This window comes from Pyrus communis, chromosome 5, assembly GCF_041283825.1.
Source record: "Pyrus communis isolate YQ-2024b chromosome 5, ASM4128382v1, whole genome shotgun sequence".
In the NCBI taxonomy this organism is placed as follows: Eukaryota; Viridiplantae; Streptophyta; class Magnoliopsida; order Rosales; family Rosaceae; genus Pyrus; species Pyrus communis.
This window is the reverse complement of record NC_142569.1, coordinates 6944162-6954628: the sequence shown is the minus strand read 5'-3', so window position 1 is coordinate 6954628 and position 10467 is coordinate 6944162.

The window sequence follows — 10467 nt, the reverse complement described above, 5'->3', positions numbered from 1 at the left end:
GCATAACTCAACTAACCGGCAGATGAAGATTTTATACACAAGGAAATGTTTAATGGATACAAAATAAGTAAGGGATTTAACTTTTACGTAAAGAAATCTTAATCACTTAAACTGTTTTGAGAATAATTACATTGCAATGTGAAAGAATTTATGGGTTTTAAAGAAGATGTTGGAACCAAAATTGGATATTTTGGTAAGAAAGTTAAGGAAACTGAAAAAATGTAATAAGAAACAAAAAATACAAACATATCAAAAGTATATGTCCCTGCATAACTATATCTAAAGGCAATGTGTTGAAAATATTGGCAGTGTTGAAAATATTTCGCAGAATAATGAATGCCCACACAGATTTTCAATACCCACACAGTAATGTGGACTTTGGAAATGAAGGAGATCGTCTTTTCAAAAGGTGCGTGCTGGAGTTGCTCTATAAATAGAGTGCTCTGTGTACTATCAAAATACAGAGAAAAAGAAAGATAAACAACATCAGTATCTATCTGTTTCTCTTTTATTTGTCATTCCCTTGTGTTACAGTTACAGTGTGATATCTTACACTTACTTCGCTTATGTCACTAGTAAAGGTTTTCTTTCTAACTTTTACCTATTTATAACACGTTATCAGCACGACTCTATAATCATTTTCTCATTTCTCTTCGCCAAAAGAAAAAAAATGTTTCCTCTAAGGATTCTACTGTTCATCTTCTTCCTTTGCCTCAACTGCTGGATATACCCTCGTGAATAACTGTTTGCACTATGCCTGCTTCTAGTTCTCAACCTAACAATTACATATATCTTTGATTTCTTGTTTGGTGTAGATCTTGATTACTAACCCAATGTTTATTTGTGTTGATCTTACTGCAATTCAAGATGGTGTGGTACAATCGCCCATCTTGAACTCCAAATTTAATCTTATTGCAATCCAAGATGGTGCGGTATCATCACCTAGCTTAGACTGCATATCTAATTTTACTGCAAATTTTAGGTTGAGCGGTATAATCGTCCACCCTACCCTGCGTATTTAAATTTGCATGCTGTTTAATTTCATTGCAATTTTAGGTGGTGCGGTATAATCGCCCACCCTGTTCTGAGTATTTAAATTTTCCTGTTACTTGAGTGGTGCAGAATAATCGTCCATCCTATGTTATGTTATTTAAATGAGAATGGTGTGGTATAATCACCCTCCTCATTCATCTTGAAAATCTCGAGCTTGAAGTTTCGAGTGTTTATCATTTTGTCCTGAAGATCAAAATGAAAAATTTGTAAGAACCAGAAGTTCTAACACTACATATCTCCATAATACATATTATTGCAAGTTCTTACACATTTCAATTTTCTTTCAGAAAAGAAAATGATGAACTTGGCAAAGCTTGATTTTGTTGCCCTGGACATTACTGGGAAGAACTTTCTTACCTGGGTAGTAGATACCAAGATCCATTTGGAGGCAAGGAATCTTGGAGAAACAATCAAGGAGGAGAACAATGCATCTTCTCAAGATCGGGCGAAGACCATGATCTTTATCCGTCGCCACCTTGATGAAGGACTAAAAAGCAAGTACCTAATGATTAAAAATCTGTTAGCTCTCTGGAAGGCATTGAGAAACAGATACAATCACCAGAAAACGGTGATTCTTCCAAGAGCTCGTTATGAGTGAACTCACCTAAGGATCCAGGATTTCAAGTCAGTGGCTGAGTACAATTCTGCGATGTTCAAAATTAACTCCTAGATGAAACTCTATGGGAAAACCATCATTGTGGAAGATATGCTGGAAAAGACTTTCAGCACATTTCATGACTCAAACATGCTCCTGCAGCAGCAGTATAGAGAGCGAGGTTTCACTGAATACAACCAGCTAATATCTGTGCTCCTGGTATCTGAACAAAACAATGAGCTCGTGATGAAAAATCATCAATCCCGACCTATTAGATATGCACCATTCCCAGAAGTGAATGTTGATTCCCTCGAAGTGAATGCAACATCCTCTAGTGGCAATAATCATAAACGATGACGTAGCCACAGGCGAAGACGGTGGAACGGGAAAGGCAAGAATCATGGTGTCCAATTTCATAACCAGGTTCCAAGGCATAATTCAGGCTCGAGCTTGAAAATTGTGAATCGCCACAAAGGGAAAACTTATATGAACAATGCTCCCAGAAACTCTGAAGGAGCCTGTCATAAGTGTGGTGGCAATGGGCACTGGGCACATAATTGTCATACCCCAAAACATCTGGTAGATCTATATCAAGCGTCCATTAAGGAGAAGGGTGTCGAGACCAATTTTCTCGACCAGGCTAAACCAATAGATATACCTCATCTAGTGTGTGACTTATCAAGGTAGTTGAACACAACCCATCTAGATGTCTCGGACTTTATTGTGGAAAGGGGGAATGAAGTATACTGATCCGACTGAATCATTTATGTTTAATGTACTGAACTTGTAGTTTGAAACTATCATTTCAAATTCAATAAAAGTGACATTTAAATTTCCTGTTATAAATTGCTTTTAACCAAGATCCCCTTACTTAGAAAGCATGGATAAGCACTACGGTCATTCTCAAAACAAGAACAATGGCAGAAATATTTGCCTTACAAACAACATAACCACGCATACAAGACTTCGAGATCGAAAGTATTTCTCAAGATTGATGCTTACAAAAGGAAGGGTAACGACAATATCAGGCCAATCAGATGTAATTGAAGTCTTAGGGAAAGCCCAGATTATGTTACCAAATGGAATAATATTGTCCATACAGAATGTGTTGTACACTACTCGATCTACTCGAAATTTGTTGAGTTTCGAAGACATACGTTTAAATGGATACCACATTGAAACGAAAAGTGCAGAAAATGTGGAGTATCTATGCTTTACCTCCAATGATACCCAGAAGCGTATATTGGAGAAATTACGTGGTTTGACGAGTGAATTATATTATACATACATAAAGACAATTGAATCACATACTATCATAAACTAGAAGTTTATTGATTTCAAAAGTTTACATACTTTGGCATGATCGTCTGGGTCACCCAGGATTTACCATGATGCGTAGGATCATTACCAACTCTAATGGACATCCATTATTGAGCAGACACATTACTATGTCAAATGATAACCTTTGCAAGGCTTGTTCTCAAGGAAAGTTGGTAATTAGACCATCACAACTAAAGGTTGATGCTAAATCCCCATCATTTTTGCAAAGAAATCGAGAGGGTATTTGCGGTCCTATTCAACCATCCTACAGACCATTTCGATATTTTATGGTTTTGGTTGATGCATCTACCCAATGGTCACATGTTTGTCTCTTGTCTACTCGGAATGTAGCTTTTGCGAGACTTCTTGCTCATATAATTAAGTTGTGAGCACATTTCCTATATTACCCTATTAAGTCAATCCAACTTGATAACGCTGGTGAATTTACGTCTCAAACTTTTGATGATTACTGCATAACATTGGACATTAATGTTGAACAACCTATTCCACATATCCATACTCAAAATGTTTTAGCAGAAGCATTGATTAAGTGGCTTCAGTTAATAGCTCGCACTCTGTTCATGAAAACAAAATTGCCAGTTTCTGCATGGGGACAAGCCATTTTACATGCTGCATCATTGGTTCGATTGAGACCTATAGCCAACCACCAATACTTATCAATACAACTTGTGTTTGGGCATCAGCCAAACATTTCCCATTTACGAGTTTTCGATTTTGCTGTTTATGCACCTATTGTACCACCACAACGCACTAAAATGGGAAATTAGCGCAGACTGGGAATTTATGTGGGTTTTGATTTACCATTTATCATTAGATATTTGGAACCCTTGACATGTGGTATGTTTACAGCTCGTTTTGCTGATTGTTACTTTGATCAGACAATTTTCCCGTCATTAGGGGGAGAAAAGACCGTTCCAGAAGAACGGCAAGAGCTGACGTGGGTTGTTCCCACCTTATCTCATTTCGATCAACGTAGCACTAAATGTGAAAATGAAATGAAAATGATCGTTCATCTTCAAAGTATTGCCAATCAAATGCCAGATGCATTTAATGATGTTATGAAAGTGACAAAATTATATATACCAGTTGCAAATACACTTGCAATAGTTGATATCCCTATTGGAAAAAATAATATGGCAGCGAATGATTCTCTGGTGCACGCTTGAAGCGTGGTAAACCTTCATGTTCAAAAGATTCAGCCCCTCGAAAGAGAAAAATGAGGGTACAACTGAATCCAAATGAAATCATTCAAAAATAAAAAATGAATGACAAATCCACAATTCATGATTTTGTACTTTCAGAAAAAGAAAATGTCATTGATAAGACACATGTACCTGAAGAAACGGATGTACATGAAAGCAAAGAAATCTCCATAAATTATGCTTGTATTAATGAATTTTGGGATCATAATGAAATAATCATCGACGATATGTTCGCATTCGCAGTAGCCACCGAAATCATATTAAGTGATGATATTGTGCCCCACTTTGTCGATGAATGCAAACAGAGGCAGGATTGGCCTAAATGAAAAGATGTAATCCAAGTAGAATTAGATTCCTTTGAAAGGTGAAATGTTTTTGGACTAGTAGTCCAAACCCCATCTGGTATAAACCTCGTGGGTTACAAATGGGTATTCATAAGAAAGCGAAATGAGAAAAACGAGATTGCAAGATATAAAGCACGACTCATTGCACAAGGCTTTTCTAAAGACCTGTAATTGATTATGAAGAGACATACTCTCCTGTAATGGACGCAATTACGTTCCGTTACTTAATAAGTTTAGTGGTTTCAGAAAAACTTGACATGCGACTTATGGATGTCATCACCGTGTATCTATATGGAGAATTAAATATTGACATATTTATGAAAGTCCTAGAAGGACTTAAGTTTCTTGAAACAACTAACAAACCACGAGGTATGCTCTCAATCAAATTAAGGCAATCATTGTATGGGCTGAAACAATTTGGACAAATGTCATATAATCGTCTCAGTGAGTATTTGATCAAAGAATAGTATATCAACAATGTCATTTGCCCTTGTGTGTTCATTAAGAAATCCAACTCTGGATTTGCTGTAGTGGCAGTATATGTCAACGATATGAACCTAGTTGGAACTCCTGAAGAGCTCAATAAAACTGCTAAATATCTGGAAAGCGAATTTGAAATGAAAGACCTTGGAAAAACAAAATATTGTCTGGGCCTGCAAATCGAGCATTGTGGTAAGGGAATTTTGGTCCACTAATCACCTTACATTGAAAAAATCCTAAAACAATTAGGCATAGACAATGCTTATCCACTTAGCACACTAATGGTCGTTCGTTCTCTGGACATTAAGAAAGATCCATTTCATCCAAAAGAAGATGATGAAGTGGTCATTGGTCCAAAAGTATCATATATGAGTGCAATAAGTGCTTTAATGTATTTAGCACAATGTACTAGACCATATATAGCTTTTTTGGCAACTTGTTCTCAAGGTATATCTCTGCTCCAACAATTCGTCATTGGAAAGGAATCAAAGATATATTACGATACCTTCGTGAGACAACAGACATGGGTTTCTTCTACTAAAAGAAATCCACAAATGACCAGATCTTTATTGGATATGCAGTTGCTGGTTTTCTCTCTGATCCGCATAAAGCCCGCTCACAAACTGGATATGTGTTCAAGAATGGAGATACAGCAATCTCATGGCGCTCAATAAAGCAAACATTAGTTGTTACATCTTCAAATCACTCAAAAATACTTGCTTTACATGAAGCAAGTCATGAGTGTTCTTGGTTAAGATCAATGATCCATCATATCGAGAATTCATGTGGTCTAACTCCGAAGACAGACAATCCAATTGTTATCCATGAAGATAATATAGCATGTGTTGCCCAAATGAATGAAGGATTCATCAAGGGCAATAAGACCAAACACATATCTCCAAAGTTTTTCGGTGCACATGAGCTTTAGAAGGCTAAAGTTATTGAAGTCAGACAAATTTGTTTCAATGAAAATTTGGCAAACTTGTTCACCAAGTCTCTACCAAAGTGCACGTTTCAGAAGTTAATTCAAAGTATCGGATTACTTCAACTTACCAATCATATAAATTTGAAAAATGCGGAATCAGAAGGAGATACATGTCAAGGGGAGTGTGTTGGTGAAAATATCCTGCAAACTAAAGGTGTGTGTTGGAGTTGCTCTATAAATAGAGCGCTCCATGTATTATCAAAACACAAAGAAAAGGAAAAATAAATAACATCAGTATCTATCTGTCGATTTTTATTTGTCATCCCCTTATGTTATAGTTACAGTGTGATATCTTCCACCTACTTCGCTCATGTCACTAGTAAAGGTTATCTCTTTAACTTTTAATTATTTATAACACAATGGCAATCATTTCAACTAGTCTAAAACTACCAAAAGGGAAAAAAGAGCTAGAAGCCCAAAAAAAATTACTGTACAACAATAATCACTTTCAAACTAATGATTTTGCTATCTCCGCGTACGAGCGAACTCCACAACAAGAAGCTGCGCATGGACAAAAATTTGACACTAGACTCAAAAAAACACCACAAAAACAACCCGAAGAATCTTGAAAATTCTTTAAAAATCCACCACAAGCTGCATTACCCAAACTACGTATACCTATAGCAAGCACATCCGTTTATCAAGGAAACAAGCAAGAGGAATTACTATCCAAATTAAGTAGCAAGCCAAAACCAAGCGCACATTTAAAAAATAAATTATCAATGGTTTCATGATTGTTGTAACATAAATAGACAAATTGGAACTAAAAGAAGACCTCAGGCTCAATGTTGTAGTTGATCTCAATTGAAAGCTTATGAAAATATCCTGCAAACTAAAATGGAGTGAGAGAACCAACAACGAACAGTTGCATTAACCATTAGATCCTTATTACATGGGTAGTTACTACCACAGTTATTTATCAAATTGTTTCGTTAGCAGGTCCATCCGATTCATCCCAAAATCAGTTGTACCAATTTAGGCTGAGCCTGGGACAGACATAGGCCCCAAAAGAAAAGGTAAAATGGCATGACCCATTTTATAATAGGGTTTTGCATGCCGCCACAAAATTTCCTTACACACTTTTGTGGCATTAGTGCTATCGGCCTTTAGCCATATTCACTCTCATGGTCGACTCGTTTGACATGGCTTCTTGTAAGAAAATGGTCCCCAGCTTAATGTGTGATGCAGGATTAATAAAGGGATTGTTTCTTAATTTGTAATAAATTAGGTTTTATATTTTATTTTCGTAGACAAGGATATTAAGTATTTCCTTATATATTCTTATTTCTTGTTTAGGCCCTAGGTTATTTTCTCTATTTAAGCACAATGTAATATAGAGTTTAGGAGACTTTTAGAATATTAATTATTATTGAATATTGCTCTTTGAGCGGTAAAGGTTCCTTGCGTTTCATCCCTTTCCCGTGTGTTTGTTCTATGTGTGGTTGTTGTGATGTGTGTGCTTCCGGATCCACATCAATGTGCCAGCCAGCACTAGTCACAATGTGCATGGGATGATCGTTGCAAGTGGATTGTAATTATTATGCTAACATGTTGTAGCTTAGGTAAACATTCTCTTATCAAACAGTCTGTAAAGTATTTGTATCCACGAACAATAATCGATCAAACTAATTTGTATCCCTTGTAGTAGGCGCTGGACTCGGAGATCGTGTTTCGCGCAGTAGCGATTGAACTCTCAATAGGAGCTACAGATAAGATAACCCAAACACAATTAAACCGTTAATTACCGCTCTTTGCTTCTATCAACGATCTTTGAAGGAATAGTACTTGGTGGATGCTTACTGCAGGTAATTGGCTAAGCAATGTCCCCAAACAGTATAAAAATTGTTATCTCACTAATTAGTTTTAAATTGATAATTTAACATTGTAACATTTCGGACCGTAACGATTTCACCATGTGTTTGGCAGAACATATATCAAGGTGAAGATGAAAGCTACAATGGTGTTCTTCTCATGCACAACTCCTAACTAGCTACCAAAAGAGAAGGCTTTCGGTACATTTAGTCATGAAAAAGGTTGTTACTAAAAACCCTGTGACTTATTGACTTAACCATAAAAAAAAACACATTCACCGCCTGAAAATGTATTAGTCACAATATTCCTTGTTACTAGAACACCAAAACCAAATCCTAAATTTTAGTCACAACATCCTTTCAGTTAAAACCACTCTTCATGACTAAAAAGACTAGTCACAACGCTCTAATAATGACTAATAAGTATTTTGTCCTAACCAATCTTCATGACTTAAAATGATATATAACAACCACCTGCTATGACGGAAAATCTTGATACTTTACAAAATGGTCCAACAAATTAATGCAGGACAACTTTTTTATACTTTACAAAAGTCTTGTAACCATGTCGTGTATTTAACCACTTCTCATATGTCAACCACATCAGTTCAGGGGACGATAAAGACATAGTTTGACTCAGTTCCCGAATGCAACCTAGCAGTGACAACACTGTTGAAGGAGCAAGGTTAGAAGAAGACACTAGCGAATTAAATTGGACAACTATCGTCTTAGATGCTCCAGAATCATCAACTACAACTTCCAAGGCATTCAACTCCTCAACAAAATGTGTAATTGCATCCCCATAATACAGTGCATCTATGGCAGGAACCTGGAGAGCAGTGAACAAAGAACCCCATTGGGAACCAGGAAGAGTCGTTTCTGAAGGGCTTTTAAAACCCAAATTTGTGTTCATCCAAGGTTGACATTTAATCCTGTTAATTAAGCCAACTTGAAAGGGAAATAAATGATTCAGAAAGTGATTTATATTTTCTTTTATTATTAATATATTTTCTATCGATTTTATCCAGCAAGAATGCTTTTATTTATTCATTATTAATAAATTCTCTTTCGGTTATATCTGACACAAATTTTGTCTGTTTTAGTATTTTCTGTCGGTTTTTTCCGACAGAGATTGCTCTTATTTATTCATTATTAATATATTCTCTGTCGGTTATATCCGACACAATTTCTGTCGGTTTAGGTATTTTCTATTCTAAAATTCATTTCCTCACGTTGGTAATTATGTTGCTTATTATATCTGCACCTGCATCCAATGGCAAAGCAGGATTTGCTAAGGGGAGAGGATCCTCTTCGTACCCAAACCCACCTGAGCCTCCAAATTCTTCTTCTTTAAAGGCCAAGTTAGCATCGTGGGCTTTCCCGGAGTCGGCGTCATGCTTTCCCGAAGCCGGCGTCGTGACTTCCTCGGAGATGGTTGTCGGTGAAGATGCAAAAGATGGATAATTGAAGAAGAAGTTTTCCGATAAACAAACAAAGAAGGAAGAAGGAAGTGAAGAAGAAGATGCATAATTGAAGAAGAAGCATAACCAAATTTGCAAAGAAGAAGGAAGAAGGAGGAGGATTTGGAGATAAATTAATAATATAATATTAATTTATACAAAGTAAATAATACAATATTAATTATAAATAAAAAAAAATACTAATATTTTATTGTCTATTGTCAAGGCTATTTAGTGTAGGGGTAGAGATGCAAAATGTAGTTACTGTTCATTAAGGGAAAATACTATTCACTGGGTGAATTAAATAGTGAATAGCTGGGGGGGCCTTTGTAACGGTGGAGTTGCTCTTATAATGGCTAATAAGTAGGGAGTTTTAACGAAAAACCCATAATACTGTTCACTTTAACAAAAATCACATTTTTACACTAAAAAGTCAATTCTGGTACTATTCACTTTACCCTTTATTTTGTCCTTATCGTTAAAACTCAAAGTTTTCAAGCCATTTTCATTAGTTTTCTGTAATAAGTATTTAGTCCCAACCAATCTTCATGACTTAAAATGATATATAACAACCACCCGCTATGACTGAAAATCTTGATAACTACTATAACAAAAGCTCTATTAGTCACAACAACATTTATGACTAAAAAGCAAATAATAACAACTATCGACTATGACTAAAAGTCTAGGGCTTGTAACTTCTTCATATCAAGACTAATATCTTCCATTCTATCACTCACAAATGGTTTTCATGACTAATATTTCTAGAAGTATCATCATTAAAAGACGAAGAAATACCATCAAGCTAATCAAATCAATTGAAAGTTGTTTTTACAAGAATCTATCTAGAAATCCATCAAGCTATACGAACTTGCAATTCAATTTTCAAATGCCAACAATGGAGAAAAGCTTCAACAACAATCTCTAAAGCTGGATGCATTAACTATGAGGCTATGTTGCTGTTGCTGTATACACCAGGCAGAGAGAAAGCTCGGGAGCCGTTGCTGCTACTATATTGCTGCTGTGCTACTATGCACCAGACATATAGAAAGCTCAGGAGCCACTGATGCTATATTGCTGCTGGTGCCATCCATCTACACTGCTCATGTCACCAACTGAAACCAATTCTGATCGTGGCTTGTAGTGCCTCTTGGCATCGCTCTAGGGATAGGCTTCTCCAAAGTATACAGTGAAAG